This window comes from Meriones unguiculatus, chromosome 11 (assembly GCF_030254825.1).
Source record: "Meriones unguiculatus strain TT.TT164.6M chromosome 11, Bangor_MerUng_6.1, whole genome shotgun sequence".
NCBI classification, from domain to species: Eukaryota; Metazoa; Chordata; class Mammalia; order Rodentia; family Muridae; genus Meriones; species Meriones unguiculatus.
Window position 1 is genome coordinate 59085928 of NC_083359.1, and position 22364 is coordinate 59108291.

Genomic DNA, 22364 nt, shown 5'->3' on the forward strand with positions numbered 1-22364 from the left:
GCATGAGATTGAGAAGCAAGAATTTTACCTTTAAGTGAATTTATTGTTTCTAAGTTTTACTTGAAAATTACTAAGCTATGGATATTTTATACTTGAAGTTTACAGTTTCTCAGTATATTTTGATTATGTGAAAGTGTTTGAAAAGTAGTTACTTTATATTATGGATGCAAGCAATTAAAAATAATCTCCAGTATTAGACTCTTAATATACTGTTTGTAACTTTTTCTGTAATGATTTATTCTAAGCAAGGCAGGTGGCACTGACTGTAATCTCAGAACTCTGGAGGCTGAGGTAGAAAGATAAGAAAAAAATTGAGGCTAGCTCAGCACACATAATTAGTTTCAGGTCAGCACAGGCTACAGGGGATGTTCTAACTAACAACTAACTAACTAACTATCTAACTAACTAACTAACTAACTAACTAACTAACTAAGACACCACTACTTCTGTGGGCTTACTGAATTTGAGATTATCCCAGCATGCATAGTTCCAGGTTAGCACAGGCTACATAAGATGATGTTATAGTAAAATAAATAAACAAATAAACAAACAAAGAAACAAACAAACAAATAAACAAACAAAGAACACCATTAGTTCTGTGGATAAATATTATGTTTTTCATGCCACACTTGCAGGTGGAGGAAAATAGTGGAGAAAATAAAAATAGAAGCAACGTATTATAACTAAATGATAATGTTAGTAACAAAAATAATAATAGAAAAAATAAGCAAGTGACTTCAACAAGAAAAATTGTAATAATGAAACTGGACTATTATGCCCTTGCACTCCTGATCCTACCACTATCCATTAAATAAGGCAAGGTTTGCTCTTCATAGAACTATTCAAGATCCTACGCCACACACAAACTTGTTTTAATTAATACATAAAATTATCCTTCTTTTTTGTTTCATTTCCATAATGGCATGCAGGGCTGTATTTTAATGGTGTCTGGAGACTCTCACTGAAGACACACCTGCATGCTGCTAAGCCACTCAGTAGCAATGTGGGCCACATTGTGTGCTGACTGAGAGAAGTACATTTCCTAAGAAATTAAGAAATCAGAGTAATCTTGGTGAAGAGCTTGCAGTAGCACAGCTAAGGGCAGTGGAAAGTCTTCATCCCACAACTCTGTGCTATCCCTGTCTCCACAGCCTTTGCCCGTTACTCACACCTCTGTAGGGCATAATAAGCACATTAGCTTTGACAGTGCTCGGCAGCGCACGCAGTCCTGGTGCTCGCAATCCTGGTGCATGCAGTCCTGGTGCTCACAGTCCTGGTGCACGCAGTCCTGGTGCTCGCAGTCCTGGTGCACGCAGTCCTGGTGCTCACAGTCCTGGTGCACGCAGTCCTGGTGCTCGCAGTCCTGGTGCACGCAGTCCTGGTGCACGCAGTCCTGGTGCTCACAGTCCTGGTGCTCACAGTCCTGGTGCACGCTATTTCATTTTTCTCCTTTGTCCGTGTGGAGTGTTGACTTCAGAAAGAAGAGTCTTTCGTGGATCTGCATTCAAGATTGTTCTTTTACGTTATAGTTCAGACACAAATCTTTTAAAAATGATATCTGGAATTTGCCGTCTTATGGTCACTGTCAGCTCATATGTCAGTGAATAAGACAGACTCTTGAGGAGAGGCCGGGCAGCAAATCAGCTGGTAGGCCGTGGAGCAGGTGAGGAATTCCTGCTTCACTCTGGAGGTGAAACACTGGTCAGAGTTTGAAAACCATACTTGCATCCAGTATCCAAGAAATCTGGAAATTCAGGTGAGTTCTGCAGTTTTTTCTTTTTTCTCATTGATTCAAGTCAAAGTAGCCATTTATCACATTTTTGCTCTCACACAAAGAAGGGGCCTAGGAAACTGAGTGGTTATGGATACAGTTTAGTCTGTCACATAAGCAGTCACCATTAGCAGCAGCAACAGAAATGCTTATGTAGAGGGCTGCCTAAGTGTGGGATGATAATTCCATTTAAATATCTCAGGCAAAGGAAAGGGCATTCAAAATCAGAAGGCATCCAGTGAGTCTTCAGTGTTAACTGTAAATGCATATAAACACACACACACACACACAGACACACACACACACACACACGATACCCTCTATTCCTGAATTTCTTAGTTGAACCAAGAAAATATGAAAGGACAGTGTAGCAGTTATCTCCAAGGTACACAAGCTATTTAAGAGTTTTAAATATTTTCAAATATCTCTCTGTAACATAAATAAATAAATATTGTTAAAAGCTTAAAACCCATCAACTCTTTTTTTCTACCCCTCTCCCTCAGTTGGATCAGTATTTAGTCCTGCCTGCTTGCCTGTCTTTACATTTGCAATTCTACTGTCTCAATTATCCAACTGCTGGAATTTCAGCTAGGCAGTCTATATGTCTATAATAAAAATTCTTTAAAAAATAATTTATATGGGACAGTGAATGAAAGGATAGCTAAAGCTAAAATTATCTGCAGAAATGCTATGGAAGCCTAGTATTTTATAAGCTATATCTATATCTATATATATATATGAAATATAAACAGGAAACACACCAACATATGTAAGATATAGTGTATATATGATATATGAAGGAATGTAATTAGAATCATTATTCACAGGAAATGATGTTCCTTTCAGAAATCACAGTTTACCATTGAAAAACTTCCCTCAGTTGTTGTTGGTCAGAGGTATTCCAAAGACCTTTAAAGCTATGGAACTTATTGTCATTGCTCTTGGTTGCCCAACAGACCTTGATGACAAGAGCCTGTTCCTGAGGATACCTCACACCTTGATCATAGAACAAGAGGCAATCAAGTTGGTACTGACCAGGAAATTTCCTCCTTTCTGGCTAGCCTTGCTATTACTGGAAGGTCCTATGCATATTGCTAGGAGAAAAAAGTAATCATTAGTTTTAACCCTTTGTAAACCTTGCTAACTGCAGTTATGCATGGAGTTTCCATGGATGCAATAGTGGCATGAATGTCATAAACAGCCACTTGATTGGATTTAAGGCCTACTCTACAGGTGGGAACTCACTCCTGGTACTGTAAATCTGGCCAAGAACCCATCGCGGTAGAGTTTAGAAGCCTTTGGAAGTGAAGTATTATTATTATGGTAAATAGACATAGTAATAGTCTTCACTCTAAATTAATACCTCTCTATCTATTGATTGATGCAGCTCTCAGATGTCATCAGAGAGGTATCTTTGTACAGTGGACAGTAGTCAATGCCAAAAAACACAGCTGGCCAAAGATCAGAGAGAAAGTATCAATGAAGTGCTCAGCCACAAACGGGACATGTCACCACCTCCCAATACTTAGAGACCATTGTGGAAGAGATGCTGGAAAGATTCTAATAGCGGAAGGTTGCTAAGACTGGCCTGAAATGGAGTCTTCTGGAAATCTTAAGATTACTACACAAAAGAACACTCAGAAGTTGTGGACTTTTGCACAAGATCTGCAAAAGATCAAGCCACCCAATAGTCTATCGTGGAAGGAGGAAGGGCTCATAGGCTCCATGCAAACTGAGGACCTAAAGACACTTAATAGCTACTGGGAAAGGGATAATCAATTTTCTTTAACACTGTCACTCTGATATCAATTATGCTCCAGTGAATTACCCCACCCAGGAGTATTTGGATAACACAAACAACAGTGGGTGATTTCAAGAAGAGAAAAGATGACATGAAATTGATAAATAGGGAGGGGGGAATGGATTGTAAAGGAGTTAGGGGGAGAAGTGGCAAAGAAATATGATCAAAATACAGATTAGAACACCTTTCTGAGAAATAGCAGTGTTTTCTCATTTTGATTCACTCACATGAAAACAAAAAGAAAAGCAACTCAGTGATAAACAAGCTAAAGAAAAAAAGAAGGAAAAATAAAATTCTTTTGAGAAAACAAGGTGATGTTTTTATGAGGTCAGAGTTGGTGATGTCCTGGAGTGACAATAAAAAGAGAGACCATCAAAAAATAACATGAAGAATAGACTTGGTCAAAACACTTTTGTGTGGCAAAGAGCATTAACAAGGAAGTAAAAAGATAACTTGCCGAATGGGAGAAAATGTAGAAATTAAATCAATACCAAAGGAATCAATATCTAGACTCTGTCTGTCTATCTGTCTATCTATCTGTCTGTCTGTCTATCTGTCTATCTATCTGTAATAATAACAAACTCACTTCAGAAGTGGACGAAAGACTGGAGCAGATATCTTTGCCAAGAGGCCTAGGGAATGACCTCTGAACCACTGGAAGGATCCCACCATCACTCCTCCTTATAAAAATACAAATGAAGTTCACAATGAGGTAGACTTCACATGCATGATAGCACCCAAAGGTGGAAACCCAGGGCTGCTCACAAAGATGTGGAGAACTGGCTCTCTGTGCTGTTGGGAACATGGGGGAGTGCGGTTGTTGAGGAAAGCAGCTTGGCAGCTTCTCAAAATGTTAAAAATAGGACTAATGTGTGATCCAGACAGTTCACTCCTAGGTAAATGCCTAAAAGAATTGAAAGAAAAGACTCAAATATCTTCAATCCCACTCCTACCTACAAGAGTCTTACCAACAATATCAAATGCTTTGATGTCTGTCAAGAGGAATCACACCCACAGAGTGCTGTGTACACAGAGGTTTATGGTTCAGCCTCATAAAAGGGTTGAAATCTATGTATATGTGTGTGTATATGAGACACATGTGTATTCATGTGTGGTATATGTATGTGTGTAGGAATGCATGTGTTTTTGCATGTATGGGCATTGCATGTTTGTGGGAGGATGGTGCACTTGGCCATGCATACATCAAGCAGGCCAGAGGAGAGCATAGAGTGTCTTCTCTATCACTCTTCATTGTATTCCCTTGAGACACTGAACCCACAGTCTTCTATTTTTGTGCATTTATTTATTTGGCTAGGCTGGTTGACCATCAAGCCTCAGTGATCCCCCTGTCTCTACCCAGGCGACACTAGGGTTCTAGCTACATGCTCATGTGCCTGGCTTTTTCATGTGAGTGCCAGGCGTACAGTCTCTGTGTCTACCTATGCTAGTGTTACATCAGTCCTCCCCACTGAGACATCTCTCTGGCATCAGTGATTGATTCTCTAATACAAACTACTTGTTTGCATTTTGGAGGAATTATCCAGATGAAAGGAGACAGACACAAAGGGACAAATAAATAACTCACAAGAGATAGTGAAAATGTACCACTCTCAGAGCAAGTAGGGTAGCAGCCCCCATGTGAGGTAATGGATAACTAACGTTGGGCTGTATGGAATTTCTATTCAAGATGACTGAAGATATTCTGGACATGTATAGTGGTAATAGTCACACAGCATTGTGACATGTACCTAACACCATTGAGTCAGTGTTTGCTACAGAACAGTGAGCATGTATTGAAGGGGATTTGTGAGAGTGGCTTACATGCTGTGGTCTAAGAAGCCCAACAATGGCTGTCTTTCAGCTGGAGAGACTGAGAACCCTGGAGCTGCCCAGTCCAGGAGGCTGAATGCCTCAGCAGGCTCTGAGGGCCTGAAGTATTGCAAAGAGTTGTAGGTCTTCACATGTGTTGGGTGGCCAAAGGAGCTGGCTTCCAGAGTCAGCAGCAGTAACGACAACCAAGTTGATGATCTTTCCAGACTGGAGCAAAGGTGGGCCAGCACCGCCATTACCCTCACATTCTGGTATACTTCAGCACAGCTCGGGAAGGTGCCACTCACTCTGCATTCCAGGAAACACCCTCACAGGCCCACTCAGAGTGGGTGTCCTAGATAATTCCAGATCCAATTACGTTGACAACCAAGATCAAACACAGAGTGATATATACTCTATAAATTTTTTAAAAAGTCAGGTATTCAGCAAATGGAAGCATGGGATAGAAAACATACAGAAATCTCACACCATGTACCTGGGAAAACCCATGCAGAGTGAGTCCAGAGGCCTGATTTGATTGAAGTACTGAACTTTACAGGGATCTTTCCTCAAACTCCTAGTGCTCTCACATCCTTACAACATATGGCTTTTGCTTTTAGTTCTTCCTGCTTGCATTGTTCTTTCTCCAAATGTCACCAGAATTGCCTTTCTCTTGACATCTGGAATCGATTTTCTGGACTTTTACAAGCAGCTTAGATTAGTCACTGAGCCACTATCCTAGGTCCATTGCCATCACTATTGGATGCACTTTTCTTTCAAGCATAGTTTTACTGATGATCCCAGCTCAAAATGGTGGATCCACAAGAATAAGGAACGGTCTTATCTGGCCACAAAACCACACAGAACATAAATGTTATTGATTTCTTGGATGGGAATATCCATGTACATCAGATTGCTTATAAAAGCAAAAAGACAAATTATCCCATAATACAAGGATTATAACTATTAAAGAAGACAGACTTATTTGAGCCAACTTAATTCAATAGTTTCATTTCCATTTATCAGTTTAGCTTAAAAATCAAATTAAAATCAAAGTATGTTTGTTAATCTGAAGTGAAATATTCACAGGGAATGGGCTACTCATAAAATATCTGTTTATCTAATCAAAATCAGAAACAATGAAAGTCAGAAGGCCATTTTCTGAGTTGAGGAAGTAGAGGATACAATTCCACTGATATCATATGTAATGTAATGCACAGTATCATAATAGCAATGAACTTGTCGGTCTCAATTTGTTTTGTTTTCAAACTCTAGAAATGAAGCCTTGATCTAAAATTAAGGATAAGTGTTGTTTTCCAATCCTTGTATGTATGTAGCATGTTAGACAAATTTCCTTATATGAGACATACAGAAGTCTGAATTTTATGTTCTTACATTAATGACGCTGCCAATAGGAAATGGATTTTCCCCTAGACAGTGCATGTGGGATGACTTCCATAAGCAAGTTTCCAGAGCTCTGAGCTGGCTGAGGGAACCAGGAAGGGAGAGGGAGACTCCCAGAGACCAGCAGCAACAAAAGCTTGTTATGGTCTCTGAGGAAATGGCAGGAGGAGGGAGTTGCTTTGGAGTCTGGTGGGGTATGGAAGCACAGAGGACCTAGGGCCACACCCTGGGGCAGCCACTCCACTGACATTCCTGAAGGGCACATCACCTGCAGGCTCAGTGGAGCCAGAACAGGGAGTGTGTTGGTGTGTGAGGGGAATATCCTATCTGTTGCCTTTTCCTTCCAGCCTCCCAGCGCCCTCCACAGACTGAGCCTTCTGGAAGGCTGTAGTCAGAGTAGCATGAAAGGCAGCTGGCTGGGGCATCCTGCTGAGCTCAAACAGCAAGGGAAGGGTGGGCAATGGACTGGGCATGGAACTTCATGGCAAAAAGATAGTATTTTATTTATTTATTGGACACTAAGGAAAATTGTTAACAGAAATATATTGTTTACCTGAGTTCACAAAGCACACTCCACTGGGAGGCAGACCTGCCTTGACAGCATGAAGCCGCCTGAAACCCTCACAGGATGCTGTGTCTGTGGCTCTCCCAGAAGACCAAGAATACTTGCATCCTTTCCGCACATTTTTACTTATGCCTTATCATTGGTGGGATTGTCTGTGGCCTTATGCTATGTTCACTTTTTATATTTTCATTATATTTTATATTTCTTTTTGTTGTTGTTTGGTTTTGGTTTTGAGCAGGGTTTCTCTGTGTAGCCTTGGCTTTTCTGGACTTGCTTTTAGACCAGGCTGGCCTCAAACTCACAGTGACAAACCTGCCTCTGCCTCTCTGAGTGCTGGCATTAAAGGTGTGTGCCATCATACACAGCTATTTTATATTTCTTTATTTATTATATTTATTCCAGTTCTCCTTTCTAACCTAAAATTAAAAACAAAACAAAACAAAACAAAACAAAAACAACAACTGCTATTTCTCCTACCATATCTATGGTTTCAGAAACAAAAACATTCATTCGGTTGCCTGCCAAATAGACACGGTCTTTGGGAAGCATTTGAAGAAGGGTATATGCACAGTGAGCTATTTTCTATTTAAGGAGGGGTAGGTGGGTTCTGAGTTGTTTGCAAAAGCAAAACCCACCCTAGACATTTTGGCGACACTGACACTGATTTTTCTTCTGGTATGATTTCTTGAAGTCAGGGCTGATTTTTTTATTATAGTTTAGCTGTGTAAAGTATAGCAAAAAGAGCATATTCATCTTTATTGTAAGGCAAGATATGTGTACATATTTGATTATATGTATGTAGAAGAATACGATAAAACATATTGAAAATTTCATTACCCAGAGATGGCATTCACTGATATTTTATGAGCATTTTTGAGATAACTCTAGGTATATAGACTCAAACATACAATTTTATATTAAAACATTATGTCACTTATTTTATTCAGTGGCTCCCTGTCATGCTTTCAAGCACTGTAATAGATTCCAGTTTTTTGCTTTGATGTTCTTTATATTTTTCTTTAAAACATTCATGGCGCAGAGCCAGTGAACCCAGGAGAAGTGAGATAGGTGTGCCTCCCATCCCCAGGAGGCCTGTGGTGCACCTGAGCGTCTCTCAGCCTGCTCCCTCTGTGCCTGGCCCACCTGGATCACAAACAGTGAGCCTAGCATAAACAGTAAATCCAGAGGAGGCGAGCGAGGTACATGACCCAAGGCCCACGCGTCTCATTCTGACGAGGCCTGTGAGGCAATGGAAGACCTCTGAGCTCGGAGACATTTCTGCCTGTTCCCCATCTGCCTGGCCCCCTGGGTTAGAAACATTGAGCCCAGCAGAAACAGTGAATCCAGCAGAGATGAGTTCACGCAGGACCAAATCCCCATTGTCCCCTATCCATGAGAGACCTGTGGGGCAGCTGAGCAGCTCTCAGCTCAGAGGGCTTTCTACCTACTCCTCAGCTTCCTGGCCCAACTGAGACGCAAATAGTGAACCTAGCAGAGGGAGAACCAGCCCAGTGAACATCAGGGTCAAATACATGGCTCACAAACAACAAAACTCAAGGCCATAGGGAACCACTAGAAACCAGCAGTCCTACTGCAGCAAGCTCTGGAGATAATATCACACTTGAAGCACAAGAAAAGATTTTAAATCAAAGGTTATGAAAATGATAGAGGCATCAAAGGAAGAAAATAATGCTCTCAAAGTAGCACAGAAAAAAATAACATTCAAACAGATGAAAGAAATAAATCCCTTAAAGAAATAAAGAAATGCAGAAAACTATAATCGAACAGGAGAAGGAAATGAATAAAAGTGTTCAAGACCAAAAAATAGAGCTAGAAACAATAACTAAAACACAATCTGTGACAATCCTGGAGGTGGAAAACTTAGAGAAGAGGACAGGAACTACAGATACAAGCATCACCAGCAGAATACAAGAGATGGAAGACAGAATCTCAGGGGTAGAAGATACAATTGAAGAAATCAATATATCACTCAAAGAAGGTATTAAATCTAAAAATCTCCTGACACAGGACATCCAAGAAATCTGGGACACTATGAAAAGACCAAACCTAAGAATAATAGGACTAGAAGAAGAAGACTCCCAGCTCCAAGGCCCAGAACATATTTTCAATAAAATCATAGAAAACTTCCCCAACATAAAGAGAGACCTATAAACATACAAGAAGCTCACAAAACACCCAATAAATTGGAACAGAAAAGAAAATCACCCCCACATAATATTCAAAACATTAAATGTGCAGAAAAAGTAGAGAATATTAAAAGCTGCAAAGAAAAACACCAAGTCACATATAAATACAAACCTACCAGTATTACTCATGACTTCTCGTCAGAAATTCTAAAAGCCAGAAGGACCTGGACAGATAACTTACAGATGCTAAGAGACCACAGATGTCAGCCCTAACTACTATACCCATCAAAACTTTTAATCACCACACAGAGAAAAAACAAGATATTTCACAACAAAAACAAAGTAAACAGTACTTAGCCACAAATCCAGTCCTACAGAATATACTAGAAGAAAAACTCCAACACAAGGACTCCAACTGCACCCAGGAAAACACAGGATATAAAAAACTCACAACAGCAAAACCAAAAGAGGAGAATAACACCCATTCTACTACCACCAACATCAAAATAACAGGAAGCAACAACAACTGACATTAATATCTCTCAACATCAATGGCATCAATTCCCCCAATAAAAAGACACAGGTTAACAGAATGAATATGAAAACAGGACCCATATTTCTGCTCCATACGAGAAATACACCTCAGCAATAAAGATAGTCATTATCTCAAAGGAAATGGCTGAAAAAAGGTTTTCCAAGCAAAAGGTCCCAAAAAGCAAGCTGGAGTAGCCAATCTACTGTATAATAAAATAGACTTTCAACCAAAATTAATCAAAAGATATGGCAAAGGACACTTCATACTCATCAAAGGGGAAATCCACCAAGATGACATCTTAATTCTGAAAATCTTTGCCTCAAGTGCAAGGCACCCTCATTTGTAAAAGAAATATTACTAAAGCTTAAATCACACATCAAAACCCACACATTAATAGACTTCAACACCCACTCTCTCCAATGGACAGGTCATTAAGACAGAATTAAATGGACCTAACAGATATCTACAGAACATTTCACCAAAACACAGGAGAATAAAAACCTTCTTCTTAGGACCCCATGTAACCTTCTCCAAAACTGACCATATACTTGGTCACCAAGCGAGCCTCAGCAGATACAGGAAGATTGAAATAACTCCCTGCATCTTATCAGACCACCATGGATTAACGCTGGAACTCAACAGCAACAAAAACAGCAGAAAGCCTACAAACTCATGGAAACTGAACAACTCTCTACTGAATGACCGCTGAGTTAGGAAATAAAGAAATAAAGAAATTAAAGACTTTCTAGTAGTCAATGAAAATGAAGGCCCAACATACCCGAACTTATTGGAAACAATGAGAGCAGTGCTAAGAGAAAAATTCGTAGCACCTTCATAAAGAAATTGGAAAGATCTCATACTAGGAACTTAGCAGCACACTAAAAACTCAAGGACATGAACAGAACACCAACAGCACAGGCTCTAAGAGCAACAATCAATAAATGGGACCTCATGAAACTGAAAAGCTTCTGTAAAGCAAAGGACACCGTCTCAAAACAAAACGACTGCCTACAGATTGGGAAAGAATCTTCACTAACCCTTTATCTGACAGAGGACTAATATCCAGTATATATAAAGAACTAAAGAAGCTGAAAAGCGGCAAACCAAGTAATCCAATTAAAAAATGGGGAACAGAGCTAAACAGAATTCTCTGTAGAGGAATATCGAATGGCAGAGAAACACTTAAAGAAAGGCTTAACCTCATTAGCCATCAGGGAAATACAAATCAAAACGACCCTGAGATTTCACCTCATACCCATCAGAAGGGCCAAGATAAAAAACTCAAGTGACAACACATGTTGAAGAGGTTGTAGAGAAAGGGGAACCCTCCTCCACTGTTGGTGGGAATGTAAACTGGTACAACCACCCTGGAAATCTATCTGGCTCTTTCTCAGACAATTAGGAATAGTGCTTCCTTAAGACCCAGCTATACCACTGCTAGGGATATACCCAAACTTTGCTCAAGTACACAAAAGGGATACTTGCTCAACCATGTTTATAACAGCTTTATTTGTAATACCCAGAACCGGGAAACAACCCAGATGTCCATTAACGGAGGAATGGGTACAGAAATTGTGGTATTTTTATACAATTTTTACTCAGCAATCAAAAAGGAGGAAATTATGAAATTTGCAGGCAAATGGTGGGATCTAGAAAAGATCATTCTGAGTGAAATATCCCAGAAGGAGAAAGACAAACATGGTATATACTCACTTATATAGACCTATAAGATATGATAAACATAATGAAATCTATACACCTAAAAAAGATAATCAAGAGAGAGGACATGGGGTAAGATGATCAATCCTCATTTAGAAAGACAGATGGGATGTGCATTGAACGTATGACAAGAGTCTACTGAGCGCATCTGAAAGACTCTAACTAGCAGTGTTTTCAAAGCAGATACAAAGACACATAACCAAACCTTCGGCAGAGTACAGGGAATCATATGAAAGAAGGGGAGTTAGTATGATGGGGAAAGGATAGGAGCTCCACAAGGACCAAATATATATGGGCACAGGGTCTTTTTTGACACTGACATTCAACCAAGGACCATGTATGGATATAACCTAGAACCTCTGCTGGGATGTAGCCCGTGGTAGCTCAGTAACCAATTGGTTTCCCATAGTAAGAGGAACAAGGACTATTTCTAAGAGGAACTCAATGGCTGGCTCTTTGACCTCCCCACTCCCCAAGGGAGGAGCAGTCCTGTTAGGCCACAGAGGAGGGCTTTGCAGCCAGTCCTGAAGATACCTGATAAAACAGGATCAGATGAATGGGGAGGAGGTCCCCCCCTATCAGTGGACTTGGAAAGGGGCAAGGTGGAGATGAGGGAGGGAGGGTGGGATTGGGAGGGAATGAGGGAGCGGGATATAGCTGGGATACAGAGTTAATAAAATGTAACTGATAATAAAAAATTAAAATAAAAAAAAACCCAAAAAATTTCAGTTAAAAAAAAAACAAAAACAAAACTCAAGGACAGAAGGAAAGCAGACACATCAAAGAGGAGCAGTCAACAGGAAATAATCAAACACAGGGCCGAAATCAATAAATTGGAAACAAAGAGAATGATACAAAGAATAAATCAAACCAAGAGCTGGTTCTTTGAGAAAATCAACAAGAGAGACAAATCCTTAGCCAAACTAACTAAAAGGCAGAGGGAGAATATCCATATTAAAAAAAATCAGAAATAAATAGGCGGACCTAACAATAGACACTGAGGAAATAAAAAAACTTTTTAGGTCTTACTTCAAAAGCCTACTTCAAAAGTTTTACACAAAACTGGAAAACCTAAGCAATTTTTTTTTTTTTAAAAAAAAGCAATTTTCTGGATATGTTTCACTTACCATAGCTAAATCAAGATCAGGTAAACAATTTAAACAATGCTATAACCCCTAAGGAAACAGGAGTCATAAAAGTCTTCCAACCAAACACCCAGGTCCAGTAGCACAGAATTCTACCAGACATTCAAAGAACATCTAATACAAATACTTCTCAAACTAGTACACAAAATAGAAACTGAAAAAAGAAAACATTGCCAAATTCATTCTATGAGGCCACAGTTACCCTGATGCTTAAAAACCTAATTTAAGAAAACATCAAATACATAATCCACCCTGATCAAGTTGGTTTCATCCCAGGGATACAAGGATGGTTCAACATATGAAAATCCATCAATATAATCTACCATATAAATGAATTTAAAAAAATCACATGATTATCTCATTAGATCCAGAAAAAAACCTTTGACAAAATCCAACACATCTTCATAAAAGTCTTGGAGAGATCAGGAATAGAAATCCCATACATAAACATAATAAAGATTATACACAGAAAGCTGATTTCCAACATCAAATTAAATGAAGAAGAACTCAAAGCAATTCCACTAAAACCAGGGACAAGACAAGGCTGCCCACTCTCTCCATACCTCTTCAATATAGTACTGAAGTTCTAGCTAGAGCAATAAGATAACTAAAGAAGATCAAGGGCATACAAATCAGGAAGGAAAAAGTCAAAGTATCACTATTTGCAGATGATATGATAGTGTATGTAAGCAACCCAAAAAATTTCTTCAGAGAACTTCTATAGCTGTTAAGCAGTTTCAGCAAAGTAGTTGGATAAAAGATTAATTTAAAAAAATCAGTAGCCTTCTTGTACACAAAGGACAAATGGGCTGAGATAGAAATTACAGAAACAACACCCTTTGTAATAGCCACAAATATAAAGTATCTTGGTGTAATTCTAACAAAGCAAGTGAAAGACCTGTATGACAAGAACTGCAAGCCTCTGAAGATAAAAACTGAAGAAGATATCAGAAGATGGAAAGATGTCTCATGCTTGTGGATCGGTAGGATTAACATAGTAAAAATGATCACCTTACCAAAGGCAATCTACAGATTCAATGAAATCCCCATCAAAATACCAACGCAGTTCTTTACAGAACTTAAAAAAAATTCTAAACTTCATATGGAAAACCAAAAACCCCAACATAGCTAAAACAATCTGGTACAATAAAAGAACTTCTAGAGGCATCTCCATCCCTGACTTCAAGTTATACTACAGAATGATAGAATGAAAACTGCATGGTACTGGCATAGAAATAGACTGGTTGATCAACATAATTGAACCAAAGACCCAGAAATAAACCCACATACTTATGGTCACTTGATTTATGACAAAGGAGCCAAAATCATACAATGGAAAAAAGTAGCATCTTCAACAATTGATGCTTGTCTAACTGGATGTCAACATATAGAAAAATACAAATAGATCTATATTTATCTCCCTGCACAAAACTTAAATCCAAGTGGATCAAAGACCTCAATATAACACCAAATACACTAAATCTATTAGAAGAGAGAGTGGGGAAGAGCCTTAAATTGGTGCAGGATGCAACTTCCTGAACAGAACACCAACAGCACAGGCTCTAAGATCAACAATTAATAAATGGGACCTCATGAAACTGAAAAGCTTCTGTAAGGCAAAGGACACTGTCAATAGAATGAAAAGACAATCTACAGACTTGGGAAAGATCTTCATCAATCCTACATCTGACAAAGGGCTAATATCTGAAATATATAATGAACTCAATAAATCAAACACCAGTGAACAAAATAACCCAATTAAAAATGGGGCACAGAACTAACAACAGGGAATTCTCAACAGAGGAATATTGAATGGTGTAGAAATAAAGAAATATTCAACTTCCTTAGTCATCAGGGAAATACAAACCAAGATAACCCTGAGATTGCATCTCACACCAGTCAGAATAGCTAAGATCAAAATCTCAAGGGACAGCACATGCTGGCAAGGGTGTGGCAAAAGGGGAACACTCCTCCTTTGTTGATGGGAGTGGAAACTTATACAAGCACTTTGGAAATCAATTTGACACTTTCTCAGAAAACTGGGAATAACTTACTCCACAGACCCAGCTATACCTCTCCTGGGTATATACCCAAGAGATGCTCTGCCGTACAACAAGGACTCTTGCTCAACAATGTTCATCGCTGCTTTATTTAGAATAGCCAGAATCTGGAACTCAACCAAAAACTGTGGCACATTTACACAATGGAGTATTACTCAGCTATTAAAAACAAAGAAATCGTGAAATTTGCAGGGAAATGGATCGTCCTGAATGAGGTAACCCAGACCCAAAGAGACACACATGGTATGTACTCACTTATAAGTGGATTTTTAGCCATGTAGTACAAGATAAGTATGCTCTGAGGCACAGACAGAAAGAAGATAAGTAATAAGGAGGACCCATGTCAGGATGCATAAATCTCACTCAGAAGGGGAGATAGAATAGACAGAGGTAATGGCTAAAGAGAGGAAACAAGGTAAGAGAGAGGACATAGAGAGTTAAGAGGGTGGAGATCAGACCTGAGGAATGTAAGAGCTAGAGTACAGAAAGCTTGTAAAGAAAGAGAAACTGAGTGTGGTGACATCTCTGTGACAAGCTGGAGATCTAAGTCAGGGTAGCATCCTGGGAGAATATGAGATGGATTCAAGCATCCTGGGAGAATATGAGATGGATTCAAGCAGAGACTCCTAGTAACAGAGGCCATAGAGACTGAAGAGGACATCCTCTGACTAGATTAGTCTTCTAGTAAAGGGGGGGGAGGACTCTAACATATCCCAAAAAAATTCATCCCCAAATATAGTCTGCCTACGAGATGTGTGCAGAAATAAAGATAGAGCAGATAGAGCAGAGATTGAGGGATTGCCCAACCTATACTTGTTCCAACCAAAGACCCGCCCTATCAGAGAATGCCAACCCCTGACACTATGAATGATACTCTGCTAAACTTGGCGATAGGAACCTGTCAGAATTTTCCTCTTTGAGGCTCTACCCAGCAGTGTTTCAAAACAGATGCTGAGACTCACAGCCAAACATTAGTCAATTCATAGGGAGTCTCAGGAACAGTGGTTGAAAAGAGAAAAGGACCCGGAAATGACAGAAACTCCACAAGAAAAACAACAGAGGACACTAACTAGCTCCCAGATGGGTTTGCTGAGACTAAAGCCATCAACCAAGGCCCACGCATGAATTGGACCTAGAATGCTTACAGAGATGCAGTGGAAGTAGGGACTGCATTGGACACAGACTGACTTGCCAGCTTTTAGAACACAGGGGACAAGGACAAGCTCAGTCCTGATGCAGCTTGATGAGCTGGAGTGGATGGGAAAGGGAGCTCCCTTTTTCTGGGGGAAAAGGGAGGGGCAGAAGGAAGAGAAAGAGGGTGGGACTGGGAGGGGAGGAGAGAAGGGGCTACAAAGTTGTAAAGTGAATAAAATAAATAAACAAGGAAAAAATATCATGGTGCTGGGACTCAAACCCAGAGTCTCAAGCATGCAAGAGCACACCTGTGAGAGAGTTTTGCTTAATTAAATCATTTGAAATGGGAAGATCCATTTCTAATCTGGGCCACACCTTCTGTTAGAAGCCTATATAAAGACATAGAAGAAGGAAACATCACTTTTTGCCTGCTTGCTCTCATCGCACTAGCAACTCATTCCTCCACTGGCATTAGGGCCTACGTCCTCAGGATTCTGATATACACAGAAGACCAACTAAGACATCAGCCTTGTGGACTGAGCAACCACTGGATTCTTGAACCTTCCCTTCATAGACAGGCATTGTTGGAATAGATGAACCATAGGGTGTAAGTAATTTTAATAAATCTGTGTGTGTGTGTGTGTGTGTGTGTGTGTGTGTGTGCGCGCGCATGCGTGCGGGCACTCGAATGCGTGCACGCGTGCAGGTGCACATGTGTATGAGACAGAGATTCACTCTGTAAGGTTTTTTATTATGTAGAACCCTACTAATACAGATTTTGATTCTAGAAGTGGTTTTAGAGCAACAGAATTATAAGGATGAATATTTTAAGTATCTCGAACAAACTTTCCAACTTGCCAACACCTATAGTTTCTGAAGCCTCTCCTGGGAGCTCAGAGAGTACAGAAAGCCAATGGTGTGAACTATTTTACAAAATTAAGAAGAAAAAGTGTTTGGTTATTTTGATTCAGCAATTATAAAAGGCAACTGATTTCATGAGTCTGTATATAAAATTTTTTGATAATTTGTAGAAAAATAAGGAAAATTATGATGCTAGTTAGTTGCTCCTATCATCTTTAGATAAATTGATAATGGGAAAAATGGGATCTGCAATAAAATTAATCAACATCATCATCTCAGAATATGGTGAAGGACAACAAGAAATTTAGTGATAAAATTGATCAATAATTAAATTAGTGATAAAACTAATTTATTAGTCACATTAATTTATGTGACCTACTCTAGGTGCACATAAACAGTTTCAAGGTTTCTAAGCATGCCCTGGAAGAGAATCTTTTCTCTAGTAACCACAGAGCTCAAGTTGTGGAAAACCAAGCTGAACCCTCATTATAAAGTTGGCTGAATTACATAAGCAAAAATTCAAGTCTCAGCTTCAGATGGTATCTGCACTAATTACTAACAAATAGGATCTTGTAACTTGGGATAGGGATATATGGGAGGACTTTACTGAAGCTGAGAACTTTGAACCCTTAGCTTCTTAAGGTTTTATCTCACCTGAGTAGTTTCTCCACTCTCAGCAGAAGATGAACTCACACACACACACACACACACACACACACACACACACACACACAGCCTGAAATATTGCATTTTTCACCTTTGACTGAGAAAATTAGTCCTTCATTGTGTGCTAAACCTGCAGTGACTTTCTCTGAAGAAGATGCCAGACAAGACAATGCTGATGTCCCTCCGGGTTTACAAATAGTTGCCTCTAGAACAGACTGAAGGCAGAGCAGGCTCACAGAAAGGAGGTAAAAAGTGTAGTCCATGAGGAGGTGTGCTACACTACTAAAGAGCTCAATGAGTTTGCTAATTCATTCAAGCATAAGTCTGGCGTATTATGCATGGGAATGAATTTTAAGGATGTGGTATATGGTGAAAAGAACATAAAAATGGATCAGGCTGAGTTTATTGATATGGGTACCCTGAGTAGAGATTCTAGGTTTTATATGAAAGTTTACACAGTTAAGAAAGGTGTCAAATGTTTGTTTGAATGCTAAGATAAAGTGTTTATCAAATGATGGCTCACTGAAAAAGAGTTGGAGATTACTGATGTCTTCTGGCTTTGTGTCAATGAGTAAATTTTAAGTCTCAGGGAAATTTCAATACTTGCAATGGGTTGTAGCCAATGGATTAGCTGAATGTTCAGGGACTTGGAAAGAGCATGACTGGAAAATTGGTGAGAAAAATATTTGGAGATGTATGTGGATAGATCTCTTCCAATGGCTGAAGATTGGGAAGACACTTATGTCCTGTGTAAATGTTTATCAAAATGTGACTTTGGCTGAGGCAAGTTCAGCAATCAAGTAGATAGGATGACCTGTTCTGTACACAGTCAGCCTCTTGCCCCAGACATTCCTGTCATTGTCCAAAGGGACCATGAAGAAAGTGGTCATGGTGGCAGAGATGGGGTTTAAGCATGCTCTTGACAACATGGACTGCCACTCACCAGGGCTGACTTGGTGCTACTACAATTGCTGCCGAGCGCCAGATCTGCCAGCAGCAGAAACCATCACTGAGCTGAAGATATGGTGCCATGTGTCTGGGGATGACCAGTTAGAGATCTTGTGAGAGGTTGACTACACTGGACCTCTTTCTCCATGGAAAGGACATCGCTTTGTCTTTAATGGACTAGATATTTATTCTCTTTATGGATTTGCCTTTCTTTCATATAATGCTTCTTTCTAGGCTTTTGACTTATAGAACTAATTATCCACCATCATGTTATTCTCCCACTGTATTGCTTCTGACCAAGGAACTCACTTCATAGCCAGAGATGTGAGACAGTGGGCCCATGATTACGGAATCCACTGGTGTTACCATGTTCTCCACCATCCTGTAGCAACTGGCTGATAGAAAGATGGAATGGTCTGAAGACTGAGTTACAGTCCCAATTAGGTGGTTGCAGGCTGGAGGACCAGGTGGGAGTACTTCACAAGGTGGCATTTGCTTTGAATCAGCATCCAATATATGTTATGGTTTCTTCCATAGCTAGGATCCGCGGTTCCAGGAATCAGGGTATAGAAAAGGTCCGTTCACTATCACTCACTAGGAGTCCTTTCTGTTCCATATGTTATACTGGCCTGGAAGCTTTGGTTCCATGGGCATGAGCCCTCCTACCAGGGGCCATAACGAATATTCCATTGAATTGGAAACTCAGACTTTCTCCTGGCCACTTTGGACTCCTGATGCTCTTAAGTCAACAAGCTAAGAAAGGAGGCATGCTTGATCCAGATTACTAAGGGGAAATTGGATTACCTCTTACCTCTCCACAATGGAGGTAAGAAAGATTCTGTTGCAGCGCAGCAGACCCTTTAGGGCATCTCCTAATGCTTGCCATTAAAGTCAATGAAAAACTATAACAATCTGGCACAGACCCATTGGGAATGAAAGTTTGGGTCAATCTTCCAGGAAAAGAGTATTTGCTTAGGGTGGTGAAGATAGAAAATGGGTAGTAGAGGAAGGCAATTATAAATACAAAGCTAAGGCCACATGGCTAGTTGCAGAAACAAGGGTTATAATTGACATGTGTGTCTCCGTTCCAGCCTCATGTGGCCTGAGTGGGCAAAGCAAGCCTGGTGCCACATGGCACAGATGGTGCATAGCACTACAGAGATTACCCCAGATACCCAGAGGCACCAGGCACCATTAAGATGAACAAGTAAGTAGTGGAGAGATGGAAGAGAGAGAAGCAGAAGGATGTATGTACAATGAAAAAGTGGAACTGGAAACTCCACAGTAGTGAGGATAGCTTAATGTAAGTCGCAGCCAATGACACCTAAGGCCATGGTGAGGTCCTAGCCTGTGCTGTCAATGAGGGCCGTGTCTGGGTCTGAAGCAGTGTCTGTTACCATCAAAGGCGAGGCAGATGCCTCTGGTCTGGGCTGCCGCTTGGGACCATGTTGATGTCGAGGGTTTTAACAAGCTTACCCTGCCCCTCGAAAGATCCGGTATTCAGGAGAGTGGGCCTCATACCTTGCTCAGGAAGCACAGCACAGGTGTTGAGGAGTTGTATGAGCTGGCCTGAAGGCATGAGCATCGAAAAGCAGGCCCTGCCACCCACGCAGTGGGGTGGGTAAGGGAACGATTACTCTCTACCCATGGCAGGCAGGAAAGCTGGACCTGCCCTTCACTGGCTGCAGCACTGAGGAGAGCAGGCCCGGTACCTCAACTGGGCAGCACAGCAAATCTGCCCCTGAAAGTCCAGTTTGCAAGTGAGTGTTGGGAGCTGGTCTTGCCAGGTGTCTGCCATGTAGATGCCCCATGCTCCCACTGTCTCTCGCCTCTTACTGCCTGCAGCAGGCAGGCAAGCAGGTCCCGGCCCTTGCCTGGGTGGCACCGTAAAGCTGACTCTGGAGGCATGAGAAAGCTCGCCCTGCCACTTGTCTGCTGAGCTGAGGTATCGGTACACCCTGCACAGCCTGTGGCAGGTGGAGAGCTGGCCCCAGTGTCAAGAGAGCAGGAGAGATGGCTCTGCCCCTTGCTTGCTGTAGCCGGTGAGCTAGCTGGGGCAGTGCTGGAGAGCTCTCCCTAGTGGTATGGGTGTGGGAAAGTTGGTGGGATGACCAACTCAGCTACCATCGAGACCCAAATCCAGGGCTTTGAGTTGGCCCACCCCAACATCTTTCCTGCCTATGAACTGCTGATCCCACATATCCAAAGCTGCAGGATCTCTGTGACACAGGGCAAACAACAAGATAATCCAGAGGGGTCCTGATGTGGATTCAGTATTGATAGTATAACAAGAGTCAGAATCCTCAAACTAGACCAATGGCTCATTGTAATGAACATTTGCAAGTAAAGATGTGGGACACTCTGCCATATATTACAAATTCCACAATGAGATCTCCCTTTTGGGGGGAAGGCTACAAGGGTGGAGGGTGGGCACAAAGGTATGGGGAGATGAGTACGATTAGTGTGCATGATGTAAAATTAATCAAGAATCAATAAAAAGTTAAATTAAAAAATGACATGCATATTTCTGTCACATTATGATAATGTATTTGTACAGATATTTGTGTTTTCTTTCCTCAATTTTTAATAATGAGATAAGAGCAATTAAGAGGATATCAATGGTTATCACATTTACATTTTAGATACTAAAAGATGTCACTCAAGGGACATTGCTACCCATTATAAATTTATAATGCATTTATGGTTATATGAGGCATAGTTACATCATGTTGGAATAATTATGACTTGGTTAAATATATAATGAATTTGAGATAGTACATGAGATAGTTATATGATATTTAGACATAATTATGACCAGGTTATTGCTTTATTTGGAAATTAATCATGACATTACAAGATGTGATTGTGTGTTGAGCTGACAAGCAGTAGACTTACGAGGGCTATTCTTGATTGTCCACTTGACTACATCATCTGACGTGGAAGAGCCACTTCTGATGCACATCTTTTGAGGTGGGAAGAACCACCTCTCATCTAGGCCACACCATCTGCTTAATGCCTATATAAGGAAATGAAAGAAGGAAACTTCACTCTTGGCCTGCTTGCTCTTGCCTTGCTAGCAAGTCCATTCCTTCACTGACATTAGAGCCTACTTCTTCAGAATCTTGGCATATTCTGAAGAATAGCTGAGATATCCAGCCTCATAAGCCAAACAACTACTGGATTCTTGGACCTTCTGTTCATATGGATCTTCTAAATGTGTGTGTGTGTGTGTGTGTGTGTGTGTGTGTGTGTGTGTAGTTCTGTTACTCTAGAGAACCCTGACTCAAAGACAGGTATATCAACAAAGTCCACCCAAGATAGGGTGACACCTCACAAAAGGAGACGGAGAGCACACTGCACAGCCCAGGCAGCTCAGGAAGTTGGAGAGTGTCCTTTCTAGGTGGCTCAAGAAATCTGAGCCTCTTCCTGATAGCTTGACTGGCTTTGTTTCCTCTAAGCAGTTAGGCTGCTCTCGCCTTCCTTCAGGGAAGTTGGTCTCTGCTTCCGTCAGGAGCTGGGCTTGTCTGAGAGTCACTCTCAGTAGTCTTTACTGATCATATATATACTCTTGGGGAGGGAGTAATGAGGTAAGTCTGGTCAGTTTGGGGTACTTCCTGAAGCTAGTTTGAGTTGTTTGCTTCCTGTCTTAAGGAGCTTCCCCACCAGATTGCAGGTGTCTCACATTCTCCTATAGAATACTGTTGCTTCATCTCTTTGTAAACACCTGTAATAAAATATCTTGTTGCTTCAAGTTTCTTTTATATCCCCTGTTTGAACAAGTTTTCCTCCAATACAGAAG